Here is a 24458-nt window from a genome sequence, read left to right as displayed (position 1 = left end):
AATGTTAGGCTTCTCAAGTTATTATGAGGGAAAGAATAATAGGACCAAAAGAAAAGAGAAGATGTTTTTGGATTTTTGCAACAAAGGGGACTAAACCTAAGTTTTTTATTAATGGGTCTGACAAGATTTCACAATCCTGCTCCTACGTATCTCAATAGAGAACTCAAGGCTTACGTAGTTCTGGGTAGAAAATATTTTTTTGTTGGTCAATTTTAGCGAAAGCTATATTGTATTAATCAACGGAAATATTGTTTTACCCAAAACAGATGAGGAACGAACGTATACCACACATCGAATGGATTTATAAATCAACATTCGGAAAAACGTCACTTATCTCAACTCAACAATTATGGCTGAATCATTGATTTACATCACCTTAAGACAATGTGTCTTTAATTTATGAAAAGGTTTTTCTGATCAATCGCACAACGGCGAAAAAAGGTTTTGATTGGTTGAAAGTATTTTTGGGTTTGAAAGACGAGTATTTATGACTTGCAAGCTCTTACAACTTGGGTCTAATACTCGGGATTACGTCTGGACCTTTCACCCATGTAACCTTTTTCTTTCAATTTTAATTATGAAAATGGTTTGAATATTTACAAGTGTTTTGAAGAGAAGATGAATACATATGGCTTACAAGATCTTACAACTTGGGCCTAATATTCAGGATTATGACTGGATATTCCATCCAAGGTAATCTTTTTCTTTAGATTCACTTATGAAAATGATTTGAATATTGGAGTGTTTTGAAGAGAAGACGAATACTTATGGCTTGCAAGCTCTTACAACTTGGGCCTAATATTCGGGATTACGATTGGATATTCCATCCAGGGTAATCTTTTTCTTCAGATTCACTTATGAAAAATTTAAAAGAAAAGGTTAATGTAAATGTTTGAGATTAAAATTATCGAATCATGGAAGTTTGAAATCAATGGAAGTTGAATGGACACACTCAAAAAGATTTGATGTAAAAAAAAGACCCCAAAATAAGTCAATTATAAATACATAAATAAATATATAAATAAATAAATACGTTTATTTTTTGACGCACTTAAAAATTAAAAAAAAACGAAAATAGAATAAAACCAACAATATTTTAAAATAATTTTAATTAAATAAGGGATACAAAAATGATTAATCTAAATCAATAAGTTAAGAAAATAAAATAAAATAAAGAATGACAATTCTATGAAAATAAAATTAAAGAAATCAAAAACTGCAAAGGCTAAGGATCAAACCAAGGGCCTGGTGGGAAACGGAAGATGTCTCAACCACCAGGCCATGAGCGGCTAGTTAGAGGACTTACATGTTTGCTAATACATATATAAAAGTTATCAAAACTAAATTTAAAAAAAAAGTTGGGCCATGGGGTGGGCGGATGATAGGCCCACCAAGAAAATAAAATGTTGGGGTGCTGGGCGGGTCAGTCCGACCCAACGGATCTACAAAGTGACAAAAAGGAGAAAAGGTCTCCCAACCCTATTCTCCTTATACGGCCGCCTATTCCTGGAAGAAAAATCATTCTTATTCTATCCGTGAAAACAAACAAACCTCCATGGATATTAAATTGTCACAATCGGAAGAAAAAAAAACAGTGAACCACCACCATTCCCAATTGAAACCGTATTCTTCCTACGGAAAATGCAGAACATCAAACCAAAATAGCAATTCCAAACCAATCCGATCAAACCAAAATCTAAAGCTTTAAATGAGCCAAATAAATAACTATCTGAACCAAAAGCGAAGAGAGATTACCGAAACGAGATCTTTTCAAACGATTTCGTCGATGTTGTCGAAAAATGGTGGAATCCGTTGTTGCTTCAGATGGTTTTTGTTTGGAGGTCGAGTTGTTGGTTCGAACGGATGACGGAGGTGCGTCGTCGGCGACGGCCTGTGAGTGATGTGGTCGGTCTATTGAGCTGCAGGGTTTTAGAAAAACATGAAGGGAGTTCTGCTTAAGCTATCCTGATTTTTGGGTAGTGAAGTTTCTTGTGCTTCTTTTCTTTTTAAAAAAATTTCTCCCCTTTTGATTTTTTGTTGTACTTTACTGCTATTTTTCCCCCTCCCTTTCCTCTCCTGTCTTCTTCCCCTTTTATATATGAAACCTTAGGGTTATCCTTGTTATAATAGTATAGTATTCATTATTCATCGCAAAGTCTTCTATGCTTTCTAAGATGCCAAAACGGTCTTGCTGAAATTGTGTAAGTGTTGTTGATGTACTTATTGTATTTCAAATTTGTTTGGTAGTGAACTCCTCCCTACACTTTTCAAATTTAAAAATCTGATTTTTTTATATTGTTTTTTTTTAATGAATTCTTGCTACTGAGATCAAAACTCTTTTTTTTTCCAGTGTAAAATGGTGTATCCAAAACAGTGCAAGTTCTAAAATTCTGAAATAGTTATCCTTCTCAATGATAAAATTTGCACTTGCTTTATTTATTTGATTTTTCTGTTCAAAGGCTAAGTGTAATTCATGTAGCAACAAGACAAAAATACTTTCCTATAAATATGTATTTTTTAATTGTAACTAAATATATTTTTTTAATTATTTTGTTTTTTCTTATAATATAGACAAAAGTAACATAAAAACTATTTTTTTAATTTTTTTTTTTTAAAATAAAATAAAATAAAAATAATCTAATTATAAATGTTTCAAAATATTTAAATAAATTCAAATGAAATGAATAAATTGTAAAACTAAGTCAAAATTGGAAAACAAATTATAAAACAAAATGTAAAATAAATTGTAAAACAAATTGTAGAAAAAAATTATCATTATCATTTTTTTCTAAAATTTCATATCTTAATTTTTGAAACAAAAATTAGTGTGTCAATACTTATTTAAACATAACAAAAAAACTTTCTTGGTAAAAATTTAAAAATAATATCAAGGCAAACAAAAAAGAACCTAATTTTTGGAATGCAAAGATATAACTCTAAATAATTAAAGCTAAATCTTTCATGACAAAAATCTCTAAACCTAATGGACATGTAGTGTACGATAGAAAACTTATGGAAAAACAAATGTATGAATGACATGGTAAAAGAATATTTTATTATGAATATGAATGCTTATGAATGAAGATCCTATTTTTTTATGTCAATTGGTAAATAGAAAAAATTCTAATGAAAATTAAATAAATACCATTAAAATGAAATTAAAAAAAAGGAATAATTTATGAATATGAATGGATGCAAATTGATAAATACAAATGTTTGAAATGTAAATGAATGCCTCTTTAGGCGGGGCAAAATTTAGGGTATGACAGTTACCCCTATTTAAATATCTTTACCAGATGGCATGAGTGATGATAATCCCCATGGTATCCAAAGTGAAAGGTATTTAAATACAAAAGACCCAAATTTTGCCCCTATATGTGATGACATGTCGTGCTATGAGTTGAATGACCTCTTTTTGGTTTGTTGGGGATATGATGGACCCTAGCGTGATTTTTATGATGGATGATGGACATACCTGTGGGGAATGATGGGAATACGATAGCGGTATTTCATAGGAAATGTCAAAGACAATGGCTGGAAACTCACTGGGGATGACAATTTATTAGGGAGAAGACACTGTGGAACATCTAAAGTAGAATCTATCAATAGGTTCAAATATGACCTGACACTTTAGAATGTATTTGACAGTTCTTAAGATTTCTCATAAGAAATATCCACAGTATGTTTTATCAAATAAGTTCAAGACATGACCTAACCCTTTAGAATACTTTTGACAATTATGGGGATCTCTTATAAGAAATATATCCAATCAAAGACTTTGGAGATTTATAACATAAAATTTACCCAAAACAAAAAATAGACAATAGTTTTCTTACGAGAAGATTATCCATATAACACATTGGAGTTTTCTTACTAGAAAATCATCCACATAAACTAGATTAGGAGTCTTCTTACGAGAAGATCATCCATGCAAAAAGGGTACGATAATTCTTTACAAAGAAATCAATCAAAACCAAACATCATTGGAGTTTTTCAATAAGAATAATATCCAAGCTTCTGGGAATTCCTTAAAATGAAGAGTCAGTCATGACTTTCTAGGAACCATCAGGAAAAATAGGGTGATCAAACTCTATGTATATGCCAACAATTGGACTTAGACCGTAAGTAATGGATTACAACCAGCTTCTAACGGATTGGTGGCAACTTCAATCGAACTTTAAATGATGTTGGCAACAACCAAACTTCAGGTACCAATTACGATTGGATTTTCAAACGGAGTGCCAGTTATAACTGGACTTTTTAGAGAAAGCCAATAATAATTGGTTTTTAAGACCAAAATGACAGTTACTACTGGACTCTAAATAAACTCCATTAACCATGGGATTTTGAAAAGATACTAGTAACCACCGGATTTTTGATGATAATGCCAGTAGCAACTGAATTTTGGAGATGCCAATGACAATTGAACTGTTGAAACGATACTAGTGACAACTAGATTTTAAGGGTACCAAATAACAATTGGATTTCTAATAAGATATCAGTGACAACTGAACTTGACATACCAATGGAAATCGGATTGGAGATAACACCAGTGACAACTGAACTCTTCAGGATCCTCATTATGATTGTTCATTAGACAGAGCGCCAACGACAACTGGACTTTGGGTCAAGGTATAACAAACAACGACGAGGCCAAAGGACAACACAGATTAATGCAAAGTACTCTTTAAACTATGCATGATATGACTTTTGCTTTTATGCATGGTATATGAATGATCATGACATGAAATGTTGACGTTAGGCGGACCGGGAGTTAGTATGGACTATTTACAAAGGTCCTGATTCCTCAACACCAATAACTGAATCAAACACATGCAATATGCGTATTCAAAGGAAACTCAATCAAGAGACAAATACAACTAGCCATTGGGATCCCTTCGGAGGATTAATATGTTGTGCTCCACGAAGATCCTTGTTGGTGATTTAGGAGTGCTTCTGCAACCTTGAGACTTTCGAGAACATAAATGATTTTCTCTTGGTTTTCACATATCAAAGCAATTTTGTTTTTTTTCTTCAATACATTTTAAATTACTTTCAAGTTTCAAAATTACATTATTAACAAATAAATGGCACTTTGCATAACAAAGAAAAACATAAAAGAACACAAATAACAATGATTGATAGGCAAAATATTTTATTTGGAATGGTAGCACGCAAATGGTGTAGCTCCATGGAATGTTACAATTTTGAAAATGGCAATAAGGAAAGGTTTACATTGAATCCAATGACTACTACCATCCCTAATAGACATGATTCCCCAAAACCTTACTTCTAAAGGGAGTAACTGGACCAATCTTCCATCTCTGGTTTTTCTGTATCGATCACTAACATTTGATGCAGTTTATGCCTTTTGCCCCTAACTTTTGCCTGGATCGCCCTTTCGGGTTTTCAATCCACCGGGATGCTCTTTTTTGCCTAAGTTTCCCTTTCGGGTTTTCAACTTAGCGAGCTATCATTTTTTGTTCATCCCTAACTTCTTCCTGGATCGCCCCTTCAGGTTTTCGATCCACCGGGATACCCTTTTTTTTCCCTAAATCGCCCTTTCAGGTTTTCGACTTAGCGGGTTTTTGTTAGGCATAATATTTTTTAACTGCATCAAAGTTCATGGGGTGTGAGAGCTCTTCATCATCCATAGTTGTAAGAATCAAGGCAACCACGGAGAAGGCTTTCTTCATAACATATGGGCCTTCATAATTGGGAGTCCACTTCTCACGTGAATCCTTGTGTATTGGCAAGATCTTCTTGAGCACGAGGTCTCCTTCTCTGAATTCCCGAACACGTACTTTCTAGTCAAAAGCCCTTTTAAGCCGTTTCTGGTATAACTGTCCATGGCACAAAGAAGTCATTTGCTTCTCATCTATGAGGTTTAACTGATCGAATCTGTTTTGGATCCATTCAGCCTCTTCTAGCTTGGTCTCTATCAAGATTCTCATTGAAGGTATCTCCATTTCAATTGGGGTAACCGCTTCCATCCCATATACTAAAGAGAATGGGGTTGCCCCTGTTGAAGTGTGGACGGAAGTCCGGTATCCATGCAGTGCAAAGAGTAGCATTTCGTGCCAATCCTTATATGTCTTCACCATTTTCTGCAGGATCTTCTTGATAAGCCCGGTATCCATGCAGTGCAAAGAGTAGCATTTCGTGACAATCCTTATATGTCTTCACAATTTTCTGCAGGATCTTCTTGATGTTTTTATTAGTGGCTTCAACAACGCCATTCATCTTTGGATGATATGGTGACGAGTTATGGTGCTCAATCTTGAAGCTTTCGCATAATTCTTTCATTTCCTAATTGTTCAGATTCATCCCATTGTCTGTAATGATCCGGCTTGGAACTCCATATCGATAAATACTCTCTTTCTTGAGGAACTGTGCAACCACTTATTTTGTCACATTAGCATAAGAGGCGGCTTCTACCCATTTGGTAAAGTAATCAATGGCAACCAGGATGAAGCGGTGACCATTGGAAGCTTTAGGCTCGATGACGCCAATCATGTCGATGCCCCACATTGAGAATGGCCAAGGTGATGTCAAAACATTTAATAGGGTCGGAGGCACGTGTACCTTGTCAGCATAGATTTTGAACTTATGACATTTTCTAGCATAATTGAAGCAATCAGATTCCATGGTCAACCAGTAGTAACCAGCTCTCAAAATCTTCTTGGCCATGGCATTCCCATTGGCATGAATTCCAAAGGATCCTTCATGAATCTCCTTGATTAGCAGACCCGCTTCATGTCCATCCATGCATCTGAGGAGAATCATGTCGTGGTTTTTCTTGTATAACACCCCATTGCTTAAGAAGAATTTGGATGCTAACTTCCTCAGTGTTTTCTTGTCAAGGGTTGTTGCATCTGCTGGATATTCTTAGTTTTACAAAAAGCATTTGATGTCGTGAAACCTAGGTTTACCATCGGCTTCCTCTTCCACTAATTGGCAGTAGGCAGACTCAACTTTCCGCTCTATCTGAATGAGAGGTGCTTCATTATGGAATCTAACTTGGTACATTAAAGCCAACATAGCCAAAGCATCAACAATTTGATTCTTAGTTCTAGGAATAAGACGGAAAGTGATTTCGTCAAAGTATTTTATTAGTTCCATGACATAGGCACGATATGGGATCAACTTGGTATCACGGGTTTCCCATTCTCCTTTGACTTGGTATATCACCAAGGCCGAGTCTCCACATACTTCGAGGATTTTGATTCGGAGGTCAATTATTGCTTCAATGCCTAGGATGCACGCCTCATATTCTGCTATATTGTTTGTGTAATCAAAACACAACCTTGCTGTGAAAGGAGTGTATCCACCATTTGGATTTAATAGAACAACTCCTACACCATGCCCCATGTAATTGGAGGAACCATCGAACATGAGCTTCCACCGAGATCCGGGTTTAGGTCCTTCATCAAGTCCTGGTATTTCATAATCTTTTACTACCATAATGTCTTCATCAGGGAAGTCAAATTTCAACGACTGGTACTCTTCAATAGGCTGGTGCGCTAGGTAATCAGACAACACACTTCCTTTAATGGCTTTCTGGGATACATATTGGATGTCATACTCAGACAGTAACATCTGCCAACGGGCGAGTCTTCTAGTTAAGGTAGGATTTTCAAAGATATACTTTATTGGATCCATTTTTGAGATCAACAAAGTAGTGTGACAAATCATGTACTGCCTTAGACGGCGAGCGGCCCATGCTAAAGCACAACAAGTTTTCTCCAAGACTGAATATCGAGTTTCACAATTAGTAAACTTCTTGCTCAGATAGTAGATGGCATGTTCTTTTCGGCCGATTTCATCATGTTGTCCCAGCATGCATCCTATTGACTTTTCAAGCACAGGTGGAATTAGAATAGGGGGCTCTCGCAGGTATTGTCCGATCTTTTCAAAATCCCTTTGGCAGTCAGAGTTCCATTTAATGCTTGATCTTTTCTAAGCAACTTGAATATAGGTTCACACGTAGCAGTCATATGAGATATAAACCTAGAGATATAGTTCAAACGTCCCAGGAATCCTCTGACTTTGTAACAACCCGTATAATATATATCTAGAATAATATCATACAAGTGTTAAATCTTGGTACTGTCACAACATAAGTGCCTAATGGCATCAATATATATACATGTCCAAACTAAAACATCAATGGAACATGTTATACAATAATGCCTAAACAATAAAAATCTAAGAACTATGTACAATATCTTCATTGCACACAACTCCACAACGGAAGATTATGATGAACAGCAACCCTTGAAACATCCATAACAGTTTCTCTTAGATTCAACCTGTAAAGAATACCTGAAAAATAACAACAATAATGGGATGAGATAATAATCTCAGCGAGTTCTCCTATCCTATGGGTCCACTCGGCTCTACAGGGTTCTAATCAATGTTCAACTCATATCCAACTCAAGTCAACAAGGGAACGAAGACTTGAGCGATGGGGAACTATCTCGCAATTGTATGGCAACATGCATCTGAGTTCTCATAACTCAACCACGATCATTATTCAGATTCACGCAACATCGATCTCCAACCGGACCTACGTCTAGGCCAAGGCTTGGTTCACGCATGTCCGTATGATTCGACTTTCGCGGTGGATATCAGGTTCCCCTATGGGAATCTAACCCACTTTTAAGAACCATCACCCATATGGGACTCTAACCCACCTAGGGTATCTTTCACCGTATGAGACTCTAACCCACATAGGTGTCCACCTTTCCCCCATGTCCGCCATGGTTGGGGCTCAAACCCATTTGAGGCTCGAATCATTGGTCCCACATCCCAATGCTTACTCATCTAAGCATACCACGAGAGATGTGTACCACCACAGAAAAACACACATTCTGAATACATGATCGGTTCCACAAATCATTGGTTCCACGAACCATAACAAATTCATAAATCACAGGTGACTTCATTCACCATAATACACAAATAATAACATGGCATGTTCCATAATCATAGGTGACTTCATTCACCATGATACACAAATAATAACATGGCATGTTCCATACAATGCGTCTCATTCTTAATCATGGCAACAATTCGTCCACGACCTCACATAAGCGTCGTACGAATGAATACCGTATTCTCATACATATATCACATATGTTCCATAACCTAGATCATATTTCTAAGTTATTAATCAAATTATTCTTCTAGGTTTCCTCACTCATCTTTGTAAGGTTTTTAATCATGTTACTTCACCTTTCACATAACAACAATATTTAATTTTCATCATGATAAAATTCATGGCATTTATAAATCACATCCTATTTTATAACATGGAACAATAATAATAGTCCTTTACGTTATCTTTAGTCATGTTATTTCACAATCAACCATATCAACCATGTTTAACAACCATCATAAATATAATTCATTTAATTTGTAAGACACATAATTTACTATAATATGATATTATAATAATAGCCTTTATCATTATCTTATTAATGCATCCGTCCGCATCCAAAACGGAGCTATAATGCTCAATTAATTCATTAATCTATCTTAATCAAGATTTAGATTAATATTTATTCATTGCATAAGTATTCAACAACAACCTCTCTAGCCTAGTGGTAAGGCATGTACAGTTTCAAGGAGGTCAACCTATCCCGTTAACCGGTTAACCACTCACGAATTTGCCCAGAAAGTGAATTTTGCTGCGCGTTAACCGGTTACTCACGAATTTGCCCAGAAAGTGAATTTTGCTGCGCGTTAACCAGTTACCTTATACCGTTAACCGGTTAACACGGTAAAAAAAGGGAAAAATTCCAATTTCCATGAATTCTCTGAGTAACTCCTTTCCTTAAATAACTCCTCTTTTATTTTCCTTTCCATATACCATTTTTACCTACTATTTTCACATAACTTGATTTTTCAACAACAACCAACATAATATCATCACATAGCATGGTTAGGGCACGATTCACACAAACCCTAACCCCACAAATATACCGTTAACCGGTTAACCACTCACGAATTTGCCCAGAAAGTGAATTTTGCTGCGCGTTAACCGGTTACTCACGAATTTGCCCAGAAAGTGAATTTTGCTGCGCGTTAACCGGTTACCTTATACCGTTAACCGGTTAACACGGTAAAAAAAGGGAAAAATTCCAATTTCCATGAATTCTCTGAGTAACTCCTTTCCTTAAATAACTCCTCTTTTATTTTCCTTTCCATATACCATTTTTACCTACTATTTTCACATAACTTGATTTTTCAACAACAACCAACATAATATCATCACATAGCATGGTTAGGGCACGATTCACACAAACCCTAACCCCACAAATATAGATTATTTTCCCCAAATGCTAAAACTATCTAAGAACTCACCTAGTAGAAGAAGAAGATGAAGTTGGTGATGATGAAGTTGAGATGATGGTGTTGATGAACATGCTCTTCATGAGCTTTCCATTTTCTTTCTCTTTTCTTCTTCTTCTCTTCTTCCTCTTTCTCTTCCTTCTTCTCTTTCTTTTCCTTCTGATATCTCTCTTCCTCCCTTACCTACTTCTTCTTATTCTTATCCTTTCCTTTCTTCTTATCATTTCTCTTCTTCTTACTCTTACTACCACATAATATATATATATAACATATAATACATATATATATATTATAATATTAGGTAGTAACAAAATATCCCAATTGATATTTCTTCTTCCAGTACCAATTGACCAATTATTAATGTTACCAAAGATGCCCTCTCTTGTACTTATTAATATTGGTCTGTCTCTTTCATCAATAATTAATCCCTTCAGAGTTCACCGGTTACTCTATTGGTCCCAACTGACAACATTTAGCGCACATAGGAGCTCCAATTGTTACAAATGATAATAGGTAATTTACATAGGGACTCAATTGATCTCAACTGACAACTAATTGATCATTTAAGGGAATATGGGATATTACATTCTCCCCCCCTTAAATTGAAATTCGCCCCCGAATTTCCTTCACTCAACAAACAAACAATTCTTGTATCCATGTCTTAAACCAACACTTGACCTCTCTTCAATTCCAAGTCTCTAACATACTTATTCTTCTAACTTGTCTTTGCTGACAAATTTCCTTCTTTCATAAACTCTTGAAACTTCTTGATTTCCATCACAATCTCATTCTGATGTTGGATTAACAATTAAACTTGCTCTCACTTAATTCCTCTTATATACCACTCAACATCAGTGGGTCACTTTCTTCCCGGAAACCACGACTTCCCTTCCTTGTACTAAGTTACACAAAACATAATTACAACATCTTATCTGGACTTGGTTAATTAATACTCATTAATTCTTCATAAGAAAATTTATTGATTCCCTGACCACAAACAATATTGACTACTCTTTTCTTATTATTCCTTCAACAAATGCAACAACTTTGTGATCCATTTATTGATAATCTCATAAACTTCGCTTGATCTGATAATGTATGCTACAAGCCCTTACTCCTACTGCTTCCCTTCTCTCGTACTACTCCAATGAGATAGAACCATTAGCACGAGATTGTCTTACTCTCATCCTTACCTCCATTCTTACGAGTTACTATTTCCATGATCCCTATAGACTTGATTGAGCTCTTTCATCCATCACCTTCAATTATGCTACTCTGACTCCAACAGTGGAACACTTGGGGTTCCTATGCACTACTGTTTAGCTAACAATCTTCAAAGAAACACACTTACCCTCAGAGTGCCTACTGTCCAAAATGGTACTAGAACCTTACCAACTTCTATTAGTAGAATAACTTCCTTGGTGACTCACAAAAGTGTAGAATAAAACCAACACTCTTCAGAAGATAGGTATCCAGGGGTTACATTGCTACAACCATAAAAACATAGAACATCCAAATTCATCATGTGTTTGGTGCAGCTAAACTAAATTAGTTTGACAACATCCGGTTCTGGTTACTATATTCCATATCAAATCCTCTCATATGGTTTTGATTCATTCAAGATTTCTCCTGGCACATGGTCTTGACCAAAACAACATAACACCATCAAGGAACTTTAACTCATCAATGAGACACCACTTCTAAGGAACTTAAGCAATCTAGAACATAACTATGAGTATCCATACACCTCATAGAGTCACACAAAAATATACTTCACACATATCTAGAGATGACATCACTTCGTATCCAAAATCATTCATCTCAATCATCCTGTCCCATCTTCTATAATCTTAGCTCATGCCCTTACTAACATACAGTCCGAGTTACATGTTTAACTTTAGGAATAACTGATTCCCGTCCCTCCTGGGAAGTAAAACTCATGAATCCTTCCAGTAGGGTAGAGTATCATCATACACATCCATTACCACTCTCAGGGAGTCTACATCTAAGGCTATGAATCCAAATGAATTAATCAATTTCATACCATTACCAACCACTTCGCACCTTATCAATATCTATACCACATACCTATCTAATCTCTTCCAGATCACCGCTTAGTAGGTCTCTTCCAAGTCTGTTCCTTATAGTTATTCATAATCATAATAATGGTACTTCCCAGACTTACTTAAACTGAGCATGGTCTACCAGGTTGGTTTTCCCACGCGTCTGACTTCCATGATATCTCCTCAGATGACCAACTACGCACTACACCTTCAGAAATCCCAATCCCAAAACTACCAATCTGACTTGTGGTGACTTGCAACTCCATCCTCAATTTGTACATCCACAACGGTACACTTATGACATTTAGGACATCCTTAGCTCCAACACGGTGTGAATGTTTATACTCTGCGACCAACCAACCAACCAAATACTTCTCAAGGAGATAAATAACAACCGGACTTCCAATAAGCCAATATTACTCTTTCAATTCAAATAAAATGCACTTAAGATGAACCTTATCATTGCCACACAATTATGACTAGAATTTTCTTCTAAACCAATACCTACTCCACACTGCATTATATCGGGGTTACTTGTCTCTATAACTTCCCACGAATAATCCTCATTGCCCCCCAATAAACTCTTACAACATAAAATATTCCACATTCTACACTTAGTCCATAAGCTCCAGCTTAGCTTATCATTCATTGTCTATCATCAGCTCAACTTCTTAGAATACAAGACTCACTGCTCAACAAAATGTATGTTACTTTACATCCATCTCAAGACAAGGAATCCATTACACTTACTTATGACCATAATGCTGCTATCACATACTTCTCTTAACACCAAGGTTTAACTTCCTCTATTCCACTATGTAACACCCCAGACTGCTTTCAGGATTATCAACTAACCCCACAAATCAACACGGGCCTTTTCAACATGTTTTGTCCTCACTCGCACGCTTTCCAGGAAACTTCCCAGAAGGTCACCCATCCCAATACTACTCCAAGTCAAGCACGCTTAACTATGGAGTTCTTATTGGTTAGGATACCGAAAAGAAGATGCATCTTGTTGATATAGGTAGTACCAATTAATCCTTATAAGCCTTCTTTCAACCATGTAGTCTCATACCTGCACAGCCTCAAGATCCCTCTCATTCCAATGTGAATTTGGTTTTTCCCCTAGAAGCTGCTAGGAGTGTCTCATTGTCATGCATCATGCATCGACAACCACTCCATCACCCTCGGATGTTACATGTAACCACTCTTCGGCCTCTCCGACCTCGGGTGTTACACACTACATACTCCAGAAATCCTCGATGTGAACAATCATCAACTACACGCCCATAACTTTGTCTTAATGAATCTTAATGGTCCCATTGTGCCTCTATCTAAAATGTGCCCCATTGCAACAGTTGTATTGCAACATCCACACTACTTCCGCACTCGGTGTTCACTTGTCTCCCTATGGTAATTCTCTCCGTTCCAATTACAAAAACCATTCTACTAGAAGTCCTTAAATCCAACTTAATTGCTCTTATCCTCAACCAATTCTCATACAACCAAAACCCACTGGAGCTTCCATTACTATATAATGTGTGCTATCTGCGTCCAACACAAACTCTTATAATTGATCTTTAGGTAACTCATCATTCCATAATGGTCTCTTACTAACACTGAACCGCTGACGAGCTATCTCAAATCCGATTTCCCTTCTAAAACTGAACATACTTGGTTTATCTTCTAACCTCCATTTGGTCCATACATGTTTCACTTGGAATAGGCAACCATGTCCTTGAGTCTCTTCTTAGACTTCACCACTACCTTAGGCTCCCAACAAAACTGAACGTCCTTATCCCTCAAGTCTTCAACCACTTGCAAGGTACCATTCCAAATATATATATTCCATTAAGTACTCTCGTTCTTCCAAAATATTTTAGTGGCCTTAGAAACTGAAACACTGATACACTACCTCACTTCCAAACCTTATGACATATGTGTAACATAACCATCCTTTCTACTTTACCATACGGAATTATTCACAATACTATTCCATATTATTGAGTATATCTTACTCCACTAACAAATTCACTCATTCCTCAAAATTCTGACAATTCATCCAATAGAGATCCTCAACTTCTTAACTCTGTTAACACCGCATAATCGCTTGGATGATACACTACTCTTCAATCCCATAATACCCAAATCATAACTCCTCTGAAACTTCAACTGGGCCATCAAGTTCTCCTTACTTTCTAACTCTTGGCTTGAGCCTATTCTCAAAGCACAAGTTCAACCCACGCTTCGGAGTCCTCGTGGTCGCTCAACCATGATCCTACCTACCATGCACATAATATTAGGTTGATCAGGCCCAATACTATATACAGTGATATTAAGAATCATGTTGGCTAAACACACATATGAGGCAGGAATAGATTTACTTATGATGTTTCAAGGCTAGGTCGAGAATCGACCTGTTCTGATACCAACTGTAACAACCCGTATAATATATATCTAGAATAATATCATACAAGTGTTAAATCTTGGTACTGTCACAACATAAGTGCCTAATGGCATCAATATATATACATGTCCAAACTAAAACATCAATGGAACATGTTATACAATAATGCCTAAACAATAAAAATCTAAGAACTATGTACAATATCTTCATTGCACACAACTCCACAGCGGAAGATTATGATGAACAGCAACCCTTGAAACATCCATAACAGTTTCTCTTAGATTCAACCTGTAAAGACTACCTGAAAAATAACAACAATAATGGGATGAGATAATAATCTCAGTGAGTTCTCCTATCCTATGGGTCCACTCGGCTCTACAGGGTTCTAATCAATGTTCAACTCATATCCAACTCAAGTCAACAAGGGAACGAAGACTTGAGCGATGGAGAACTATCTCGCAATTGTATGGCAACATGCATCTGAGTTCTCATAACTCAACCACGATCATTATTCAGATTCACGCAACATCGATCTCCAACCGGACCTACGTCTAGGCCAAGGCTTGGTTCACGCATGTCCGTATGATTCGACTTTCGCGGTGGATATCAGGTTCCCCTATGGGAATCTAACCCACTTTTAAGAACCATCACCCATATGGGACTCTAACCCACCTAGGGTATCTTTCACCGTATGAGACTCTAACCCACATAGGTGTCCACCTTTCCCCCATGTCCGCCATGGTTGGGGCTCAAACCCATTTGAGGCTCGAATCATTGGTCCCACATCCCAATGCTTACTCATCTAAGCATACCACGAGAGATGTGTACCACCATAGAAAAACACACATTCTGAATACATGATCGGTTCCACAAATCATTGGTTCCACGAACCATAACAAATTCATAAATCACAGGTGACTTCATTCACCATAATACACAAATAATAACATGGCATGTTCCATAATCATAGGTGACTTCATTCACCATGATACACAAATAATAACATGGCATGTTCCATACAATGCGTCTCATTCTTAATCATGGCAACAATTCGTCCACGACCTCACATAAGCGTCGTACGAATGAATACCGTATTCTCATACATATATCACATATGTTCCATAACCTAGATCATATTTCTAAGTTATTAATCAAATTATTCTTCTAGGTTTCCTCACTCATCTTTGTAAGGTTTTTAATCATGTTACTTCACCTTTCACATAACAACAATATTTAATTTTCATCATGATAAAATTCATGGCATTTATAAATCACATCCTATTTTATAACATGGAACAATAATAATAGTCCTTTACGTTATCTTTAGTCATGTTATTTCACAATCAACCATATCAACCATGTTTAACAACCATCATAAATATAATTCATTTAATTTGTAAGACACATAATTTACTATAATATGATATTATAATAATAGCCTTTATCATTATCTTATTAATGCATCCGCCCGCATCCAAAACGGAGCTATAATGCTCAATTAATTCATTAATCTATCTTAATCAAGATTTAGATTAATATTTATTCATTGCATAAGTATTCAACAACAACCTCTCTAGCCTAGTGGTAAGGCATGTACAGTTTCAAGGAGGTCAACCTATCCCGTTAACCGGTTAACCACTCACGAATTTGCCCAGAAAGTGAATTTTGCTGCGCGTTAACCGGTTACTCACGAATTTGCCCAGAAAGTGAATTTTGCTGCGCGTTAACCAGTTACCTTATACCGTTAACCGGTTAACCTATCCCGTTAACCGGTTAACCACTCACGATATAGAATACCCCAATAATTTAATTAAATATCAAAATATAACATCAGAGTAATCATGCCCTTTAAGGGTGTCACACAATAATTTCATCAATCATATAAAACATTACATGGAAGATGGTTCTCAACCAACAATAAAACATTCAAAACAAATTAAGACAACCCATCCCGATGTCACATCTATCAGAGCACGACCCACTACGGAGACTACACTAGACTCCAATAATTAGCTTCTACTCAACTCATTTCTCGTTACCTGAAAAAGAGTTGTAAGGGTGAGTTCCTCAATCAATATAATGAGTATTATAAAATATCATGTTATGTTAAGTGATTCAACACACTTCATCACCCTAATCAAAACACACATTCAGGAACAGCATATTAATTCAACATCATACTAAATAACAACACAACAAATACCAACACAAACACACGTGTAATATTGGAATACATCCATTCATATTACACACCATACATATATTATGCAATGAGACTCCATGCATGCGGTACCGACTATTTATGAACATATAGTTCAACCTCACCGTCCAAATCCAGGCACGGCTACCAAGCTCACCAGTCCCACTCATTTGAGACATAGTGACTCACTCACTAATTCCTCACCATGGGAATTAGCTACCACCCCAAATGGGCCATGCTATGCACGCTAATCACCTAGCATGCAAACATCAACAACAACAATCAAAATGATTTACTCACTAATTCCGCACCATGGGAATTAGCTACCACCCCAAATGGGCCACAATATGCATGCTAATCACCTAGCAATGCAACAACAACAACAACTCAAGAATAGACGTATGCTCACACTCTAAGCCATAAAACAGTCTATTCACAAATGCATACATTCACATCATCATGTATACCATCACATATCATCAACAAAAGCATATCATATCATGCCACATAATCAATCATAGTATTAGCGCACTCTACTAATACCTATACTCTTCAAAACAACGGGAAATGATCCCTACCACATCATACCTCAGCTAAGTACATCACTCAGCCTAAACAACCAAAAACTGCACGACCACTGTTCAGGAAAATCACAAATCTGCCCATACGCGTATTGCCTATGCCCATACGCGTATTGCCCAAACCTGACCAAGTCCATACGCGTAATGCCCACGCCCATACGCGTATGCTACGCGTACCACATCCTCATACGCGTACCAACATAGACACTTTCACGTTCAAAACATCATCTCCTTCACTCATACGCGTATAGCATACACCATACGCGTACCACTCCAGGGATACGCGTATCACACGCGTATGGCGCGTACCAGCGCCAAAACCCCCATTTTCAAGCCATCCCATACGCGTATTGCCTAGTGCCATACGCGTATGACCAGAATCCAGTGTTCCAGATCTGCTATGGGTTTTCTCTGCTACGAGATCCTTCAGATCCAACCTCTCACAGTCCAATTTTCATACACGTTCGTTCGTTTTATCAATTACAACTCAGATACATTCGACTTCTCAAATCGCTAACCTTACTACATCTAATTCCTACAATTTCATCAATTATCATCCAATTTTCGTTCATCAATATTTCACAAATTCATCACATATCATTTCAATCAGAGTCAAATTCAGAGGTTCATCACTACCCATTACATGCTATCCCATAAGACCCATCAAACGATGATAAACCCCCCTTACCTGAGTTAATCCGGCAGTCTCTGAGCTCCAAGCTTTCCTTCCCTTCCACCTTCGTTCTCTGGCTTTTTGCCCTTTTCCCTTTTCTGCCTCTTTTCCCTTTTCACGTGAAAATAATCTTTTTACCAAAAAATGGGATTTTTCTAAATTCCAACTTATATACTCCAATAATAAAACCCAATAATATTATCCCAACAATAATATTAATAATCCAATAATTTTCTAATTATTTAATTAAATTAATAAATAGAATATTAACTTAATTTAAACAATTATCTTAATTTCATCGGGGTGTTACAACTCTCCCCCACTAAAAGAGTTTTTGTCCTCGAAAACATACCTCAAGCGAACAACTCAGGATAAGACTCCTTCATCTGACTCTCAAGTTCCCAAGTCACATTGCCACCTGCTGGTCCTCCCCAAGCTACCTTCACCAAGGCAATCTCTTTACCCCGCAACTGCTTCAACTCTCGATCCTCGATCCTCATAGGCGATGTTTCAACAGTCAGGTTATCTCTCACCTGTACATCATCTACTTGGACTACATGCGACGGATCATGAATGTACCTCCTCAACTGAGACACATGAAAAACCTCATGCAAATTCGCAAGCGACGGCGGTAAAGCGATACGATAGGCTACCTCTCCTATCCTCTCCAAAATCTGATAAGGACCAACAAATCGAGGTGTCAACTTCTTCGACTTCAAAGCTCGACCAACACCAGTTATCGGAGTAACACGAAGAAACACGTGATCTCCCTCTTGGAACTCAAGTGACTTCCTCCTCTTATCATGATAACTTTTCTGACGACTCTGAGCAATTCTCATTTTCTCCTGAATCATCTTAATCTTTTCTGTAGTCTGTTGAACAATCTCCGGTCCAACCACAGCACTCTCACCGGACTCATACCAACATAACGGTGTCCGACATCTCCTACCATACAAAGCTTCAAACGGTGCCATACCAATGCTCGAATGAAAACTATTGTTGTAGGTAAACTCAATCAAAGGCAAATAACCATCCCAAGCACCTCCCTTCTCCAAAACACAAGCTCTCAAAAGATCCTCTAGCGACTGAATCGTCCTCTCAGTCTGACCATCAGTCTGCGGATGATATGCAGAACTCAATCTCAGCTTAGTTCCCAAAGCCCTCTGCAAACCTGCCCAGAACTTCGACGTAAATCTAGGATCTCTGTCTGAAACAATACTAGACGGAATACCATGCAAACTTACAACCTTCTCAATATACAACTCAGCCAACCTCTCTAACGGATAATCCATTCTGATCGGAATGAAATGAGCCGATTTCGTCAATCTGTCAACAATCACCCAAATAGCTTCAAAATTCTTACTTGTCCTCGGCAACACAGAAACAAAATCCATACTGATACCATCCCACTTCCACTCTGGAATAGCCAACGGTTGCATTAGCCCAGACGGCTTCTGATGCTCAATCTTCGACTTCTGACAAGTCAAACAGGAATAAACAAAACTCGCAATTTCTCTTTTCATTCCCGGCCACCAAAATAGCTTTTTCAAATCATGATACATCTTTGTAGCTCCAAGATGAATACTCAAGCCACTACGATGTCCTTCCTCCAGAATACTCTTCTTAAGTTCGGTAACATCCGGAATACACACCCGATTACCAAATTTCAAAACACCATTCTCATCAACTCTGAATTCACCACCTTGGCCTTGATTCACTAAAGTCAACTTATCAACCAAAAGCATATCGGATTTCTGACCCTCTCTGATCTCATCCAGAATACCACTCGTTAACTTCAACATTCCCAATTTAACACTATTGTGAGTACTCTCACACACCAAACTCAAGTCTCTAAACTGCTCAATCAAATCCAATTCCTTAACCATTAACATAGACATATGTAATGATTTCCGACTCAGCGCATCAGCCACTACATTTGCTTTACCCGGATGGTAATTCAAACCAAAGTCATAATCCTTCAGAAATTCTAACCATCTCCTCTGTCTCATATTCAGCTCTTTCTGATCAAACAAATACTTTAAACTTTTATGGTCACTGAAAACCTCAAATCTCGACCCATACAAGTAATGCCTCCATAATTTCAGAACAAATACCACAGCTGCCAACTCTAAATCATGTGTCGGATAGTTCCTTTCATGAACCCTCAGCTGTCTCGAAGCATAAGCTATAACCTGCTTATTCTGCATCAACACACCACCCAAACCCAACAATGAAGCATCACAATAAACCTCGAATAGTTCCGACGGACTCGGTAATATCAGAATAGGAGCAGTAGTCAACCTTCTCTTTAACTCTTGGAAACCCTCTTCACATTTCGAATCCCAAACAAACGCTTGCCCCTTTCTAGTCAACATCGTCAACGGTAACGCCAACTTGGAAAATCCCTCAATGAACTTCCTATAATAACCTGCAAGTCCAAGAAAACTTCTTATCTCAGAAACTGACTTTGGAGCTTCCCACTTAGATACCGCTTCTATCTTAGAAGGATCAACAGCAACACCACCTCTTGAAATCACATGACCAAGAAAACTAACCTCTTCTAACCAAAATTCACACTTCGACAGTTTAGCAAATAACTTCTTTTCTCTTAGAACTTCTAAAACCACTCTCAAATGCTCAGCATGCTCTTCTTCAGATTTCGAATACACCAAAATGTCATCAATAAACACCACAACAAACTGGTCTAGGTACGGATGGAAAATCCTATTCATATACTCCATAAATACACCAGGCGCATTAGTCACACCAAAAGGCATTACAGAATACTCATAATGTCCATACCTTGTTCTGAAAGTAGTCTTCTGAATATCCTCAGTTTTCACACGTATCTGATGATACCCAGATCTCAAATCTATTTTGCTGAACACACTCGCACCAACCAATTGATCCATCAAATCATCAATCCTCGGCAAAGGATACCGATTCTTGATCGTCACTTTATTCAGTTGCCTGTAGTCCACACACAACCTCATAGTACCTTCTTTCTTCTTAACCAATAACACTGGTGCACCCCACGGTGACACACTCGGACGAATAAATTTCTTATCCAACAAATCTTCCAACTGACTCTTCAATTCAGCTAACTCAACAACAGACATACGGTACGGAGCCATCGATATCGGTCTAGTACCAGGTACCAATTCAATCGAGAACTCAACTTCACGCTCTGGCGGCAATTCATTCACTTCTTCAGGAAACACATCAGGAAAATCACACACCACAGCCAGATCACCAATCACCAGTTTATCTTTAGCCTCCAAAGTCGCTAACAGCATAAACAACTCTGCTCCATCTGCTACTTCCTCATTCACTTGCTTTGCAGATAGAAATAAACTCTTTCCTTCTTCAATCTCAGGAAATATCACAGTCTTATCAAAACAGTTGATATAGACTCGGTTAAACACCAACCAGTTCATACCCAGGATAACATCAACCTGCACTAGTGGAAGACACACAAGGTCCATCCCAAAGTCTCTACCAAAAATACTCAAAGGACAATTCAAACAGACTGAAGTAGTAGTCACTGAACCCTTTGCAGGAGTATCAATCACCATACTACCATACATCTCAGATATCTCTAACTTAAGTTTCACAGCACAATCCAAAGATATAAAAGAATGAGTCGCACCTGTGTCAATAATAGCTACAAGAGGAAAGCCATTAATATAACACGTACCTCGGATCAAACGATCATCTGCAGAAGTCTCAGAACCCGATAAAGCAAAGACCTTGCCTCCTGACTGATTCTCTTTCTTCGGCTTAGGACACTGTGGACTGATATGACCCAACTCTCCACAGTTGAAACAAGTCACAGTCTTCAACCGGCAGTCTGCAGCCAAGTGACCACCTTTTCCACACTTGAAACATTTCTTCTCATTACTGGTACACTCATGGATACGATGCCCAGCCTGACCACATCTATAACACTTAGCAGGAGCACTAGAGTCTCCCCCACTAGGCCTCTTCATCCCACTCTGTGTCTGAAAACCTTTGCCAGCTGCATACGGTTTTCCACGATCATTCTGACTCTTACCTTTCCTATCAACCCTTTGCTGATAGCTCTCTGCTCTGGCTTTGGAATCCTGTTCAAAAATCCTGCAACAGTCAACCAAGTCAGAAAACACCCTGATCCGCTGATATCCAATAGCCTGTTTGATCTCGGGACGCAGCCCGTTCTCAAACTTCACACACTTTGAAAATTCTCCAGCAGCCTCACTATAGGGAGTATAATACTTTGACAGCTCTGTGAACTTAGCAGCATACTCTGTAACAGACTTGTTACCCTGCTTCAATTCCAAGAACTCTATCTCTTTCTTCCCTCTAACATCCTCTGGAAAATACTTCCTCAGGAATCTCTCTCTGAACACAGCCCAAGTGATTTCAGCATTCCCAGCAGTTTCCAACTCAGTGCGGGTAGCAACCCACCAATCATCAGCTTCTTCTGACAGCATATGCGTACCGAACCTGACCTTCTGGTTATCGGCACACTCAGTCACTCGGAAGATCCTCTCAATCTCCTTCAACCATTTCTGAGCACCATCTGGATCGTATGCTCCCTTGAACATTGGAGGATTGTTCTTCTGGAACTCACTCAGTTGACGAGTAGCTCCCATTCCCACAATATTCGGATTTCCTCCAAGTACTCCAGCTAGCATACCCAGAGCCTCAGCAATTGCAGCATCGTCTCTACCTCTTCCAGCCATCTCTATTCTGAAAACCCAAACAAACTAAAACAATAAGTACTGATAGGTTACACAACACCTATACCGTACAGGGGAAACAGAATAATTACGACTCGACTCGACCGACTATGCTCTGATACCACTAATGTAACACCCTTCTAAAATACCCCAATAATTTAATTAAATATCAAAATATAACATCAGAGTAATCATGCCCTTTAAGGGTGTCACACAATCTTCCACACTTTTCAACAATATAGAGGTCATGCTCTTTTATTAATTTCAAACTTAAACAATTGCATAAAACACAGCGGATATAATTTCATCAATCATATAAAACATTACATGGAAGATGGTTCTCAACCAACAATAAAACATTCAAAACAAATTAAGACAACCCATCCCGATGTCACATCTATCAGAGCACGACCCACTACGGAGACTACACTAGACTCCAATAATTAGCTTCTACTCAACTCATTTCTCGTTACCTGAAAAAGAGTTGTAAGGGTGAGTTCCTCAATCAATATAATGAGTATTATAAAATATCATGTTATGTTAAGTGATTCAACACACTTCATCACCCTAATCAAAACACACATTCAGGAACAGCATATTAATTCAACATCATACTAAATAACAACACAACAAATACCAACACAAACACACGTGTAATATTGGAATACATCCATTCATATTACACACCATACATATATTATGCAATGAGACTCCATGCATGCGGTACCGACTATTTGTGAACATATAGTTCAACCTCACCGTCCAAATCCAGGCACGGCTACCAAGCTCACCAGTCCCACTCATTTGAGACATAGTGACTCACTCACTAATTCCTCACCATGGGAATTAGCTACCACCCCAAATGGGCCATGCTATGCACGCTAATCACCTAGCATGCAAACATCAACAACAACAATCAAAATGATTTACTCACTAATTCCGCACCATGGGAATTAGCTACCACCCCAAATGGGCCACAATATGCATGCTAATCACCTAGCAATGCAACAACAACAACAACTCAAGAATAGACGTATGCTCACACTCTAAGCCATAAAACAGTCTATTCACAAATGCATACATTCACATCATCATGTATACCATCACATATCATCAACAAAAGCATATCATATCATGCCACATAATCAATCATAGTATTAGCGCACTCTACTAATACCTATACTCTTCAAAACAACGGGAAATGATCCCTACCACATCATACCTCAGCTAAGTACATCACTCAGCCTAAACAACCAAAAACTGCACGACCACTGTTCAGGAAAATCACAAATCTGCCCATACGCGTATTGCCTATGCCCATACGCGTATTGCCCAAACCTGACCAAGTCCATACGCGTAATGCCCACGCCCATACGCGTATGCTACGCGTACCACATCCTCATACGCGTACCAACAGAGACACTTTCACGTTCAAAACATCATCTCCTTCACTCATA

The sequence above is a fragment of the Lathyrus oleraceus genome, chromosome 4, assembly GCF_024323335.1.
Source record: "Lathyrus oleraceus cultivar Zhongwan6 chromosome 4, CAAS_Psat_ZW6_1.0, whole genome shotgun sequence".
Classification (NCBI taxonomy): domain Eukaryota; kingdom Viridiplantae; phylum Streptophyta; class Magnoliopsida; order Fabales; family Fabaceae; genus Lathyrus; species Lathyrus oleraceus.
This window is presented reverse-complemented; position numbering follows the sequence as displayed.